General features: G+C 40.8%; 2 pseudogenes; one reads left to right on the top strand and one right to left on the bottom strand.

The window, feature by feature from the left end:
- Positions 1 to 1,262: 1,262 nt before the first annotated feature.
- Positions 1,263 to 1,381, bottom strand: LOC134897069 (5S ribosomal RNA; annotated as a pseudogene).
- Positions 1,382 to 16,024: 14,643 nt separating this feature from the next.
- On the top strand, positions 16,025 to 16,143 carry LOC134896291 (5S ribosomal RNA; annotated as a pseudogene).
- Positions 16,144 to 16,367: the final 224 nt, after the last annotated feature.

Genomic DNA, 16,367 nt, shown 5'->3' with positions numbered 1-16,367 from the left:
TGTGGGAATTCTTTTGAACTATAGTGCGGATCCTATATTAATATCAATTCATTTGGTATATGGTATGCATCATTAGTTTTATGTATACGTATTTTAATATGTTGTGATTGTGTTTATTTTATGATTAAATTTGTTAAATTCATAAGAGTCTGCTTGCGCTCTCTCTTTTCTCTTTCCTTGCATTTGTATATGGTCTGCTAATACCCTATTCTTTGAGAGCAGCAGGCAGCATTTCAGCATAGGTTTATTTAGGCGCCTTTCTTTGCTAGGTTCTGCTTATGACAGGAGCCCAGAAGCACTTTCCATCCTGCAATCTAAGTGCGCCACATAATATCCTAGCCATCTGAGGAACATCGCACAACAATGATCTAGTGCAGTGGTTCTCAAACTCTGTCCACAGCACCCCAAACAGTTCATATTTTTCAGGTCACCCAGCAGATGCATAGGTGTATTCATTACTCATTGACACACTTTAAAAAGATTACACAAGTGGAGCTAATTATTTCAGTTGTGGTTCTGTGAGGAGATCAGTATGTATTACCGATGGTTGGCATCCCGACCGTCAGTATACAGATAATGGCATCCCGGCCATCAGTATAAAGACAATGGCCTCCCGGCCGTCAGTATGCCGGCAGTGGGGCGAGTGCTAGCAAGCCCCTTGCGGGTTCGGTGGCAAATTGCTCACCACAGGTTCTATTCCCACTCTATAAGTGTTGTGGACACCCACGAGTAGGAATAGCCCCTGTGAGCCAGGATTCCGGCTGTCGTTGTTAGCAGTTGGGATGCCAGGGTCTATATGCTACAACAAAGAGAGAAGAAGACTCTTTTGTGGGTGCACTCTTAACTTAAAACAATGTATAGAATATTCAGAATAGGTTATAAAATCAACTTTTATTAGTATCACAAAAATTAAGATAATCAGTGGTTAATGAAGAAAATAACAGTCAACAAGTGACAATAAAGTCAAATAGCACTAAATGCTGATATAGGATAATAACTGAATTCTGGCTGATGGAGTAAGTTCTAAATATTGTAAGCGATAGCTTCGATATTGGATGGTACGTTCCAATGACAAGTAGATTCCTGCCCTGTGCTTGTGTCAAAATGAACAAATAGTAAAGCCTGGAAACTTATTATATTGTAGATGGAAATACATATCATAACCAGCTAGTTATGAAAAAAGAGGGAAAAAAAGGGTGGAAAATAAGATGGCAGTGAATCTGCTGTCAGTGTTAGACACTGAGCATGTTGAACCAATATAAGCTCTACTAAACTGAGTCTTCCTCAATGGTCACCCACTTGAGTACTGACCCAGCCCACCACTGATTAGCTTCCGAGATCGGACGGCTTCGGGCGTTTCCAGTGTGGTATGATAGTAGAGTGAATGAACGGTGATTGGAAGCTCTGGAATCACTGATGAGAGTTCACGAATTACACAGTTATTCAAGAAAGATGACAGAAATAAACCAATAAGGGAAACCAGATGGATCTGCTGCCAATGTTAGACAGGGACGTGGCCCTGATTCAATGGTGAGAGTCCATGAAATTAGATATAGGTGGAAAAAAAGAGAGAAGAAAAAATACAATCATAACAGTCCTGTTTGGGCTTATTTAAGATTCTTTCACAAAGAGCAAGTATGTATTTATAGCAATAGCTGAAGTAAAGCAATATAAAATTAAATATTATTGCTCTAAAATTAGCTGGATTGATAATAAGTACCAGGTAAAGTGTGGTATGTAGTTTTCTACTAGAGTACAAATAGTACAATGTATCAAAAATATCCAAATACAAGATGTCTATGATACAGAAACAGAGCCAGGTAAAAAGATAACAATGTAACAAGTATACAGAGGTGTCTCCTGACCTAGAAAAACCTACTAAGGTTCAGAATAAATCACTGCCAATATCACAATGCATGTGTAAATCAATAAGGAACTTTGAAAATAGCAAATATCGTAAAATAGATAAATATTGCTGATATTATGTAAATGATAAAGGCTGAAGATGCAGCATAAGGTCTGAAATACTATTAGTACTGATTTCAATGCACAAGTAGCAAGTGAGGTATGTCCAATAACCTATTGCTCGCAAGAGCTGATGAAAATTAATGTCCAACCAGTGCGGGCCACAATCTAATAATTCCACCATTCAATAAAATTATCGTGGTGAAAGGTATGAAGAAAGCTGATATTACCCGCGCTGGGTGTAAGGGTAGAATGACCCCTTGTACCGCACTGCAGCCCGTCCCGATCAGTGAAGGAATGCGAGGAGCCGCCGGCCTGGTGAAGACGTAGGCGGGTACGAGAGGCCGTCCGCTGCTCTGGTCAGCTCAAAGGAGGAGAAGTCAGGAGAGGCGCAGGACACAGGCAGGTATGGGAGGATGTCCGCTGCTCCGGTCAGCCAGAATGAAGAGAAGTCGGAAGATGCATTTCACCCGTCCGCCGGGCTTGATCACTTCCTGTGGAGGTCTGGGTCCCTGCAGGTTTTAAACGTAGGCTAAGCTGGATCATATCCAATCAATGAGGGGGTGTTTCCCTTAATTAGCTGCTGGAATCCTGAGGCTCTGATGATCTGGATAAGTAATAAGTTGCACTTGAATCAATTATAGCTTAGTAAGGAGAACCATGGCACATAAAAGGGAAATAAGAAAAAGGGGGGGTTTAAAACACATCCAAAAATAATAATCTTTTCTTATATATTAAATACTCATATCCAACAATATAACCCGCAGAAGTTTGTACTAAGAAAAACGATGACAGATACACATCTATAAATTGTCTCTGCAGGTGTGTATAATGAACAATGCAAAAATAAAAAATAAAAATTAATAAAGATAAATATAAAAAGGGGGAGAAAAATGAAAATAGAATAAAATAAAATAAAAAATAAATAAAAAAAGGGGGCGATAGAGCTAACAGATGCCTTTAAATTTTGCTCTGTGAGTGAAGTAAAATAATGATGCGGTTTGTTAAAACACAGTGACTTGGAAGGAGTGGTCTAAAGATATAGGGGTATATGCAATTCACGGCGAATCGCGGCAATTTTTCGCCGTTTTTTAATTCGACTTAATTCGACAGGTGAATTCCGGAAGGTGGCTTCCGGAATTCACCATATTCAATGAAAAACGGATTCGACAGAATCGCGGGCGAAAATCGGCCGATTTGGCGGATTTTGCCGCGATTTTAAAAAACGGGAAAAAATGGGAAAAACCCGGGAAAAAAAATGGCGTGGGGTCCCCCCTCCAAAGCATAACCAGCCTCGGGCTCTTCGAGCTGGTCCTGGTTCTAAAAATGCAGGGGGAAAATTGGGCAGGGATCCCCCGTATTTTTAAAACCAGCACCGGGCTCTGCGCCTGGTGCTGGTGCCAAAAATACGGGGGACAAAAAGAGTAGGGGTCCCCCGTATTTTTAACACCAGCATCGGGCTCCACTAGCTGGACAGATAATGCCACAGCCGGGGGTCACTTTTATGCCGTGCCCTGCGGCCGTGGCATTAAATATCCAACTAGTCACCCCTGGCCGGGGTACCCTGGGGGAGTGGGGACCCCTACAATCAAGGGGTCCCCCCCCCCAGCCACCCAAGGGCCAGGGGTGAAGCCCGAGGCTGTCCCCCCCATCCAATGGGCTGCGGATGGGGGGGCTGATAGCCTTTTGTGATAATAAAAAGATATTGTTTTTTCCAGTAGTACTACAAGTCCCAGCAAGCCTCCCCCGCAAGCTGGTACTTGGAGAACCACAAGTACCAGCATGCTGGAGAAAAACGGGCCCGCTGGTACCTGTAGTACTACTGGAAAAAAAATACCCAAATAAAAACAGTACACACACACCGTGAAAGTAAAACTTTATTACACACTACCGACACACACATACTTACCTATGTTGACACGCCGACTGCCACGGTCTCCGACGATCCGAGGTACCTGTGAAAAAATTATACTCACCTTCCAGCGTCCAGAGATAAATCCACGTCCAGAGAGATAAATCCACGTACTTGTAAAAAAAAAAAACCGCAAATACCCGCTCCATACCGGACTGAAAGGGGTCCCATGCTGACACATCAGACCCCTTTCTCCCGAATGCCGGGACATCACGTGACTCCTGTCACTGAAGTCCCTTCAGCCAATCAGGAAGCGCTACTTCCGTGGCGCTCACCTGATTGGCTGTGCGCTGTCTGTGCTGTCAGACAGCGCATCGCAAAGCCGCTCCATTACTTTCAATGGTGGGAACTTTGCGGGTAGCGGTGGGGTTAACCCGCGGTCAGCCGCTGACCGGCGGGTGACCTCACCGCTAGCCGCTAAGTTCCCACCATTGAATATAATGGACGGGGCTGTGCGATGCGCTGTCTGAGTTCAGACAGCGCACAGCCAATCAGGTGAGCGCAACGAAGTTGCGCTTCCTGATTGGCTTTAGAGACCTTTCAGTGACAGCTGTCACTGAGAGGTCTCTCTGCATTCGGGGATAGGGGTCCCATGTGTCAGCATGGGACCCCTTTCAGTCCGTTTGGTCAGGTGTCCGGTTTGTTATTTTCTACAAGTACGTGGATTTATCTCTGGACCCTGGTTGAGGTGAGTATATTGATCTTTTATTTTCAGGTATCCGTGGATTCTACATGGAGAAGAGGACCGATGTCGGCGTGTGAACATAGGTAAGTATGTGTGTGTCGACGTATGAAATAAAGTTTTACTGTCGACGGTGTGTGTGTCCTGTTTTTGTTTGGGTATTTTTTTTCCAGTAGTACTACAGGTACCAGCGGGCCCGCTTTTCTCCCGCATGCTGGTACTTGTGGTTCTCCAAGTACCAGCTTGCGGGGGAGGCTTGCCGGGACTTGTAGTACTGCTGGAAAAAACAATATTCTTTTCATGATCACAAAAGGCTATCAGCCCCCCCATCCGCAGCCCATTGGATGGGGGGGGACAGCCTCGGGCTTCACCCCTGGCCCTTGGGTGGCTGGGGGGGGACCCCTTGATTGAAGGGGTCCCCACTCCCCCAGGGTACCCCGGCCAGGGGTGACTAGTTGGATATTTAATGCCACGGCCGCAGGGCACGGCATAAAAGTGACCCCCGGCTGTGGCATTATCTGTCCAGCTAGTGGAGCCCGATGCTGGTGTTAAAAATACGGGGGACCCCTACGCTTTTTGTCCCCCGTATTTTTGGCACCAGCACCAGGCGCAGAGCCCGGTGCTGGTTTTAAAAATACGGGGGATCCCCTGTCAATTTTTCCCCCGCATTTTTAGAACCAGGACCAGCTCGAAGAGCCCGAGGCTGGTTATGCTTTGGAGGGGGGACCCCACGCCATTTTTTTTTAGGATTTTACCGTTCCAGCAATAAAAAAATAAATAAAAAAAAATAATATTTTAAAAAATATATAAATAATATTTGTGCCTCCAAAAAAAAAAAAAAAAGTACCTAATCCCTTCTAATATAAATAGATCTGCTATTCCCCAAAAAAAAACACAAAAAAAAACATGTTTAAAATTTTTTGATTTGTTTTCACCCTCCAAAGTGTGGCGGATTGAAAATGACGAATTTGCTGTCTAAAAGCACTGCTGTCGAATTTCCAAACTTGAATTGAATATGCTTTGGTCGAATTGCAGCACTTATATCATTGCAGAAAAGTCGAATTTGCAAAAATTCGAATTTCAAAAAGTCGAATTTTGAAAGTCCGTTTTTTGGTCGGAAAGCACTGAATTGCATAGGCGAATTTTTTTTTTGGTCGAAAATGACCCGAAATTCGACAATTTCGGGAATTCGACCGCAATTGCATATACCCCATAAATAGCGCTGCTTTGTTAAATAGTAAATCCTATGTAAATGACAGGTAATTCGGGCAGTGTCTCATGTAAACTAACTGCTTATAGGAAATAGAGTTGCCACAGACCGCAGGGGAGATGATAGACAGATATCGGGTCTTGATGCCTGATTGTAAATGAACACTGAAAGGATTTATATATATTCTCTTATTCTTATAAACTTAATAAATGAAGCCAAGGGTGAGTAACTGTTGATAAAGAAAGATAAATGCGACCAAGGCCAAGGTGTCTGATACTGTTATATACCCTAGCATGTCATACTGTGAGATCATGTGTAGTGATAGAATGTATGTGTTATAAATGCACTTGCATAAATATAACCCTTATGCATATGCGTATATACATATGCACATATCTGTGGATATTAAAACAAACTAATTAATCCTACATACATATACATAAATTGGATGGGAAGTGTGTTGGTTGCTGGGAAGATGCAAAAGGGCAAACTGACAATGTGCGATGTGGTGATCTGACTAAAGAAAAAATGTGTCTGAGAGAGCATGTTGAGTGGAACGATGATAAGTCTGAGTGATATGGGGTAGGATAAATTGCGACTATGAGGGATGTCCGGTGCCAAAGGGGTGAATGTGATGAAGTGCTTCAGCTGGATGTCCTAGTGACTATGGGGCAAGTTAATGTGTTGACAGAAAAGGTGATAGTATGTCAATGTGCAAGTTTACAAATATGAAAAGAATGGCCCATGTATAAAAAACTAATGCTCAATCTGACTTGAATACGCCTGGGTGTAAAGTAAGTATTCATAAAAATACACTTTAATTAATATACTCATTTAGGCCTGCTGGTTTTAATCCTCCCAACTTAAAAGTCCATTCACTTTCTTTTTTCATAAGTTCTTTGCTTAGGTCACCCCCACGTATGCCTAAATGGACTCTGTCGAGACCAAACGCACGCATCTCACAAGGAGAGTCTTGATGTTGAGCATGAAAATGCCTTGCTACTGATGTCAATTTTTTGCCTTTCAGTAAGTCAGATGAGGCATTTCTAATGGCTCCCATGTGTTCAAAGATTCTGGTTTTGAACTTCCTCGTGGTCATACCGATGTAGCGTTGATTGCAGCTACAAATCAAGCAATAGACCATTCCTTGTGTGTCACAGTTAAAAAAAAGTTGTATTGAGATATCCCGTCCCAATCTGTCTGTAACCTTGTCTGTAAACTGGATCTGAGGGCAGGCTTTGCATTGCCCACAGGGAAAAGACCCTGATATGTTACTCGATTTTGTAATATCACGTGTAAAGTGGCTCTGAATGAGCATATCCTTCATGTTGTTTGATCTTCTCCAACTGATTTGGAGTGTGGAATCTAATAGAGGTGATAGGTCTGCATCGAGGTGCAAGACTGGTAGATGTTTATGAATTGCCTTTTTTATCTGGTGACATTCTGGGCAAAAGGTACCCACAAAGCGAATCTTAGAGTCATCTCCTTTATCCTTTAATTTGTCTTGGAAGATCAAAACATCTCTTTTTGTTTTGAGAACAGATTTTTGAGCTCTCTTCAAAGCACGTTTGCTATAGCCACGGGCTTGTAATCATGTCACAAGCTCATGACTTCTTTGTTTGTACACAGTATCTTCTGTACAATTGCGCCTAAGTCTGAGAAATTCCCCTTTGGGAATATTCTCGATGGTCGGCGGAAAAAGATACTATTGGTAGCTGTATCTTTTTGAAAAAGCTCAGTGGCCAGCGTTCCGTTGTCTGTCTTGTAAATGTTGAGATCTAAGAAGGATACCTTCTCCTTGCTTATTGTATGGGTCAAAAAGATGTTAAGATTGTTGTCATTCAAAAGGTTTATGAAATCAAGTAGGAGTTGTTCATTGCTGTCCCAGATTACAAGAATGTCGTCTATATATCTAAGCCAGTTAAGGATGTGTTGTGTATATTCTTGATTGTCATCACTGAGCACAATAGTTTGTTCCCACCAGCCGAGGAACAGGTTAGCATACGTGGGAGCACAAGCCGCTCCCATCGCTGTTCCTCGGATCTGTTGGAAAAACCGGTCACCGAATGTGAAGAAATTCTTGTTTAATACGAAACTCAACATTTCACAAAGAAAGTCATTGAAGTCGTTCTTTTCTTTCCTGTTCAAAAAGATCTTAGTAGCTTGTACTCCTTGTTGATGAGAGATGCTACTATAAAGGGCCTTGACATCTAAGGTGACTAGAATACAGTCCCCGTCCAAACAAATACCATGCAATTTTCGTAACAAATCAGATGTATCTTTTAAATAAGAGGGTAGTGTCATAACATGTTCCCTGAGATGTAAATCTAAGAGCTTGCTAGGTATCTCCAAGAGTCCCCCATTCCCCGAGACAATGGGTCTCCCCCGGTGGTTTCTTGATATTCTTATGTACTTTTGGTAAAAGATAGAACATAGGAACTCTGGGATTAGAAACTGTGAGGTATTTGACCTCTTGTTGTGTAATGGTTCCGAGGGCTGAGGCTTTCTCAATCATGTGCATATACTGTTTATGAAATTTGACTGTCGGTTTGAGTGGTAATCTCAGGTAGCATGAGGTGTCCAGAAGTTGTCTTCATGCTTTTTCTTCATACATGGAGATCGGCCATATCACAATATTGCCCCCCTTATCGGAGGGCTTGATAACAATATCCTTCCAAGATTTAATTTCTTTAAGGGCTTGTCTCTCTCTGTATTTAAGATTTTTATTGAGGCATCTCTTCTTAGAATTAGTTTGGATTTCATCGAATTCTCTAGACACCAAGTCTAAAAAGACCTTGATCTCTGGACTGTTATTGTCTGGTGGAAAGATGGTGGATTTAACTTTGCATGTGGGTCTAGTATTCTGTACAATTGACATGTTAGAAGGTGATTCCATGTATAGTTCTTCCAAAGTCTGGATTGCCGTTAGTTCTTCTTCAGATAGGAGTGTGTTGAGAGACGTTGAGGTAGATGGTTCCTCAGAAGGAGAGGCAATTGTCGCTGGTCCAGTAGTCATAGATAATGACATATCCATCATATCCTTATTAGATGATTTGGTAAATAATTTTTTTAATTGTAATTTCCGGCCAAAGAGCCTGAGATCTTTTTCCCACATAAACCTATTAAATGTTAATGTGGGTGAGAATGATAGTCCTTTGCTTAGGACTTCCACCTGATCTTCCGTTAAGATTCTGGTACTGAGATTGATGATTTGTAACCTGTCTGTGATCAGTGCTTCCTGGTCTTCCGTATGGGATAATGTGAGGTCCTTGGGGCATCCCAATCGCGATTGTTTCTGTCGGTGTTTCGCCCCCCCTCGTCTTGTCTTCCTCGATATTTGTTTCTGCCTCTTGAGCGTTGACCTTTCCCTAAAAAAGGATCCTCACTATTGTAACGTTTGGATGTCAGTGATCCTCCTTCCAGATGTTCTGTAGAGGAGTCTTCACTATATGAAGATTCTCTTTCAGAAGAACTAATGTCCTCTCTTGTGGGTCCTCCTCTGCCTCTTGAGGTGTAAAAATTCCAACAGAAAATATTTCCTTGGGAGAAATCACTTTTGTCTCTATGGAACTTATTTCGTTTACATTCTATGATAGATGTTTCATATGTATCTAGTTCCTTTTTGTACTTATCAAAGGTATTTTGAAAGGAGAGGTCTTTCTCCCAGGTCTCTAGTGTTTTGCCTAGCTCTTCAATACTCTTTTCAACTTGATCTAGAACTAAATTATCATGTTTGATGAGTATCAAGGTCAACTCATGGGAGCATTTCAGTAAGGCAGTTTCCCATTCGGCCTTTAGATTCTCTGTGGCCAGGGGAAAAGAAGGGGAAACACGGGGTCGTAAACCTCTGGGAGAGATCTTGGTTTTATGATAATTCTCTAAGGTAGTGATGTCCCACATGAGCCTAATCCTTTTTTGTAGGTTTTTTTGTAGTTTAGAAAGATCAGATCTTCAATCTTTAGGAGTGCCTGAGTTCTAAAAAGTGTCTGAGAAAATGTCACCGTATTCATCTAAATTTCTGCGTTTAGATATGAGTTCTGTCTTTAATGAAAATGTGGTCATGGTATTTGGTAAGGTTGTGAGTATTAAAAACATTTGTAAGAAGTGTAACAATTCTCATCAAACCACTGAGAGGAGAAAATAGGAAAGAGATCCTGGTAAGAAAGAGGATTATGTAACCGTGCAAGGTATTAAGAAGCTGGGAATCTGCTCAGTATGAAAGTACTATCATGTATAGGGGGGAATACCGCACAGGATATAGTTAATATTGGAATATAATTTTCTAAATACCAAATTAGAAGGATTGAAAGAAAACTAAGTTTTCTAATTCTTATGTTATTTGGCGGTGCACCCTGAGTCAGTATTGAAACATAGAACAACAAGGAGAGAAGAAGACTCTTTTTTGGGCGCACTCTTAACTTCAAAAAATGTATAGAATATTCAGAATAGGTTATAAAATCAACTTTTATTAGTATCACAAAATTAAGATAATCAGTGGTTAATGAAGAAAATAACAGTCAACAAGTGACAATAAAGTCAAATAGCACTAAATGCTGATATAGGATAATAACTGAAGTCTGTCTGACGGAGTAAGTTCTAAATATTGTAAGCGATAGCTTCGATATTGGACGGTACGTTCCAATGACAAGTGGATTCCTGCCCTGTGCTTGTGTCAAAATGAACAAATAGTAAAGCCTGGATACTAATTTTATTGTAGATGGAAATACGTATCATAACCAGCTAGTTATGAAAAAAGAGGGGAAAAAAGGGGTGGGAAATAAGATGGCAGTGAATCTGCTGTCAGTGTTAGACACTGAGCATGTTGAACCAATATAAGCTCTACTAAACTGAGTCTTCCTCAATGGTCACACACTTGAGTACTGACCCAGCCCAACACTGATTAGCTTCCGAGATCAGACGGCTTCGGGCGTTTCCAGTGTGGTATGATACCACTAGAGACCTGGGAGAAGGACCTCACATTTCAAAATACCTTTGATAAGTACAAAAAGGAACTAGACACATATGAAACATCTATCATAGAACGTAAACGAAATAAGTTCCTTAGAGACAAAAGTGATTTCTTCCAAGGAAATATTTTCTGTTGGAATTTTTACACCTCAAGAGGCAGAGGAGGACCCACAAGAGAGGACATCAGTTCTTCTGAAAGAGAATCTTCATATAGTGAAGACTCCTCTACAGAACATCTGGAAGGAGGATCACTGACATCCAAACATTACAATAGTGAGGATCCTTTTTTAGGGAAAGGTCAACGTTCAAGAGGCAGAAACAAATATCGAGGAAGACAAGACGAAGGGGGGACGAAACACTGACAGAAACAATCGCGATTGGGATGCCCCAAGAACCTCACATTATCCCATACGGAAGACCAGGAAGCACTGATCACAGACAGGTTACAAATCATCAATCTCAGTACCAGAACCTTAACGGAAGAATAGGTGGAAGTCCTAAGCAAAGAACTATCATTCTCACCCACATTACCATTTAATAGGTTTATGTGGGAAAAAGATCTCAGGCTCTTTGGCCGGAAATTACAATTAAAAAAATTCTTTGCCAAATCATCTAATAAGGATATGATGGATACGTCATTATCTATGACTACTGGTCCAGCGACAATTGCCTCTCCTTCTGAGGAACCATCTACCTCAACGTCTCTCAACACACTCCTATCTGAAGAAGAACTAACAGCAATCCAGACTTTGGAATAACTATACATGGAATCACCTTCTAACATGTCACCTGTACAGAATACTAGACCCACATGAAAAGTTAAGTCCACCTTCTTTCCACCAGAAAATAACAGTCCAGAGATCAAGGACTTTTTAGACTTGGTGTCTAGAGAATTAGATGAAATCCAAACTAATTCTAAGAGATGCCTCAATAAAAATCTTAAATACAGAGAGAGACAAGCCCTTAAAGAAATTAAATCTTGAAAGGATATTGTTATCAAGCCCTCCGATAAGGGCGGCAATATTGTGATATGGCCGATCCCTATGTATGAAGAAGAAGCACGAAGACAACTTCTGGACCTCGTACTACCTGAGATTACCACTCAATACGACAGTCAAATTTCATAAACAGTATATGCACATGATTGAGGAAGCCTCAGCCCTCGGAACCATTACACAACAAGAGGTCAAATACCTCACAGTTTCTAATCCCAAAGTTCCTACATTCTATCTTTTACCAAAAGTACATAAGAACAGCAAGAAACCACCGGGGAGACCCAATATCTCGCGGAATGGGGGACTCTTGGAGATACCTAGCAAGTTCTTAGATTTACATCTCAGGGAACATGTTATGACACTACCCTCTTATTTAAAAGATACATCTGATTTGTTACAAAAATTGCATGGTATTTGTTTGGACGGGAACTGTATTCAAGTCACCGTAGATGTCGAGGCCCTTTATAGTAGCATCTCTCATCAACAAGGAGTACAAGCTACTAAGTTCTTTCTGGACATGAAAGAAAAGAACGACTTCAATGACTTTCTTTGTGAAATGTTGAGTTTCGTATTAAACAAGAATTTCTTCACATTCGGTGACCAGTTTTTCCAACAGATCCGAGGAACAGCGATGGGAGCGGCTTGTGCTCCCACGTATGCTAACCTGTTCCTCGGCTGGTGGGAACAAACTATTGTATTCAGTGATGACAATCAAGAATATACACAACACATCCTTAACTGGCTTAGATATATAGACGACATTCTTGTAATCTGGGACAGCAATGAACAACTCCTACTTGATTTCACAAACCTTTTGAATGACAACAATCTAAACATCTTTTTGACCCATACAATAAGCAAGGAGAAGGTATCCTTCTTAGATCTCAACATTTACAAGACAGACACTGAGCTTTTTCGAAAAGATACAGCTACCAATAGTATCTTATACCAGACGAGCTCACATTTTCCGCCGACCATCAAGAATATTCCCAAAGGGGAATTTCTCAGATTTAGGCGCAATTGTACAGAAGATACCGGGTACAAACAAAAAAGTCATGAGCTTGCGACACGATTACAAGCCCGTGGCTATAGCAAACGTGCTTTGAAGAGAGCTCAAAAATCTGTTCTCAAAACAAAAAGAGATGTTTTGATCTTCTAAGACAAATTGAAGGATAAAGGAGATGACTCTAAGATTCGCTTTTGCCCAGAATGGCGCCAGATAAAAAAGGCAATTCATAAACATCTACCAGTCTTGCACCTCGATGCAGACCTATCACCCCTATTAGATTCCACACTCCAAATCAGTTGGAGAAGATCAAACAACATGAAGGATATGCTCGTTCAGAGCCACTTTACACGTGATCTTACAAATCGAGTAACATAACAGGGTCTTTTCCCTGTGGGCAATGCAAAGCCTGCCCTCAGATACAGATTACAGACAAGGTTACAGACAGATTGGGACGGGATATCTCAATACGACATTTTTTTAACTGTGACACACAAGGAATGGTCTATTGCTTGATTTGTAGCTGCAATCAACGCTACATCGGTATGACCACGAGGAAGTTCAAAACCAGAATCTTTGAACACATGGGAGCCATTAGAAATGCCTCATCTGACTTACTGAAAGGCAAAAAATTGACATCAGTAGCAAGGCATTTTCATGCTCAACATCAAGACTCTCCTTGTGAGATGCGTGCGTTTGGTCTCGACAGAGTCCATTTAGGCATACGTGGGGGTGACCTAAGCAAAGAACTTTCGAATAAAGAAAGTGAATGGACTTTTAAACTGGGAGGATTAAAACCAGCAGGCCTAAATGAGTATATTAATTATAATGTATTTTTATGAATACTTACTTTACACCCAGGCGTATTCAAGTCAGATTGAGCATTAGTTTTTTATACATGGGCCATTCTTTTCATATCTGTAAACTTGCACATTGACATACTATCACCTTTTCTGTCAACACATTAACTTGCCCCATAGTCACTAGGACATCCAGCTGAAGCACTTCATCACATTCACCCCTTTGGCACCGGACATCCCTCACAGTCACAATTTATCCTACCCCATATCACTCACACTTATCATCGTTCCACTCAACATGCTCTCTCAGACACATTTTTTCTTTAGTCAGATCACCACATCGCACATTGTCAGTTTGCCCTTTTGCATCTTCCCAGCACATTATCAGCAACCAACACACTTCCCATCCAATTTATGTATATGTATGTAGGATTAATTAGTTTGTTTTAATATCCACAGATATGTGCATATGTATATACGCATATGCATAAGGGTTATATTTATGCAAGTGCATTTATAACACATACATTCTATCACTACACATGATCTCACAGTATGACATGCTAGGGTATATAACAGTATCAGACACCTTGGCCTTGGTCGCATTTATCTTTCTTTATCAACAGTTACTCACCCTTGGCTTCATTTATTAAGTTTATAAGAATAAGAGAATATATATAAATCCTTTCAGTGTTCATTTACAATCAGGCATCAAGACCCGATATCTGTCTATCATCTCCCCTGCGGTCTGTGGCAACTCTATTTCCTATAAGCAGTTAGTTTACATGAGACACTGCCCGAATTACCTGTCATTTACATAGGATTTACTATTTAACAAAGCAGCGCTATTTATATCTTTAGACCACTCCTTCCAAGTCACTGTGTTTTAACAAACCGCATCATTATTTTACTTCACTCACAGAGCAAAATTTAAAGGCATCTGTTAGCTCTATCGCCCCCTTTTTTTATTTATTTTTTATTTTATTTTATTCTATTTTCATTTTTCTCCCCCTTTTTATATTTATCTTTATTAATTTTTATTTTTTATTTTTGCATTGTTCATTATACACACCTGCAGAGACAATTTATAGATGTGTATCTGTCATCATTTTTCTTAGTACAAACTTCTGCGGGTTATATTGTTGGATATTTAATATATAAGAAAAGATTATTATTTTTGGATGTGTTTTAAAACCCCCCTTTTTCTTATTTCCCTTTTATGTGCCATGGTTCTCCTTACTAAGCTATAATTGATTCAAGTGCAACTTATTACTTATCCGGATCATCAGAGCCTCAGGATTCCAGCAGCTAATTAAGGGACACACCCCCTCATTGATTGGATATGATCCAGCTTAGCCTACGTTTAAAACCTGCAGGGACCCAGACCTCCGCAGGAAGTGATCAAGCCCGGCGGACGGGTGAAACGCGTCTTCCGACTTCTCTTCATTCTGGCTGACCGGAACAGCGGACGTCCTCCCATACCTGCCTGTGTCCTGCGCCTCTCCTGACTTCTCCTCCTTTGAGCTGACCAGAGCAGCGGACGGCCTCTCGTACCCGCCTACGTCTTCACCAGGCCGGCGGCGCCTCGCATTCCCTCACTGATCGGGACGGGCTGCAGTGCGGTACAAGGGGTCAATCTGCCCTTACACCCAGCGCGGGTAATATCAGCTTTCTTCATACCTTTCACCACGATAATTTTATTGAATGGTGGAATTATTAGATTGTGGCCCGCACTGGTTGGACATTAATTTTCATCAACTCTTGCGAGCAATAGGTTATTGGACATACCTCACTTGCTACTTGTGCATTGAAATCAGTACTAATAGTATTTCAGACCTTATGCTGCATCTTCAGCCTTTATCATTTACATAATATCAGCAATATTTATCTATTTTACGATATTTGCTATTTTCAAAGTTCCTTATCGATTTACACATGCATTGTGATATTGGCAGTGATTTATTCTGAACCTTAGTAGGTTTTCTAGGTCAGGAGACACCTCTGTATACTTGTTACATTGTTATCTTTTTACCTGGCTCTGTTTCTGTATCATAGACATCTTGTATTTGGATATTTTTGATACATTGTACTATTTGTACTCTAGTAGAAAACTACATTTACAGAGACCACACTTTACCTGGTACTTATTATCAATCCAGCTAATTTTAGAGCAATAATATTTAATTTTATTTTGCTTTACTTCAGCTATTGCTATAAATATTGTAAACATATTTGCTCTTTGTGAAAGAATCTTAAATAAGCCCAAAAAGGACTGTTATGATTGTATTTTTTCTTCTCTCTTTTTTTCCACCTATATCTAATTTCATGGACTCTCACCATTGATTCAGGGCCACGTCCCTGTCTAACATTGGCAGCAGATCCATCTGGTTTCCCTTATTGGTTTATTTCTGTCATCTTTCTTGAATAACTGTGTAATTCGTGAACTCTCATCAGTGATTCCAGAGCTTCCAATCACCGTTCATTCACTCTACTATCATACCACACTGGAAACGCCCGAAGCCGTCCGATCTCGGAAGCTAATCAGTGTTGGGCTGGGTCAGTACTCAAGTGGGTGACCATTGAGGAAGACTCAGTTTAGTAGAGCTTATATTGGTTCAACATGCTCAGTGTTTAACACTGACAGCAGATTCACTGCCATCTTATTTCCCACCCTTTTTTTCCCTCTTTTTTCATAACTAGCTGGTTATGATATGTATTTCCATCTACAATATAATTAGTATCCAGGCTTTACTATTTGTTCCTTTTGACACAAGCACAGGGCAGGAATCCACTTGTCATTGGAACGTACCGTCCAATATCGAAGCTATT

The sequence above is a fragment of the Pseudophryne corroboree genome, chromosome 3 (genome assembly GCF_028390025.1).
Source record: "Pseudophryne corroboree isolate aPseCor3 chromosome 3, aPseCor3.hap2, whole genome shotgun sequence".
Taxonomy (NCBI): domain Eukaryota; kingdom Metazoa; phylum Chordata; class Amphibia; order Anura; family Myobatrachidae; genus Pseudophryne; species Pseudophryne corroboree.
The sequence above is the reverse complement of the archived record's forward strand: the minus strand, read 5'-3'. Positions and strand labels throughout refer to the sequence as shown.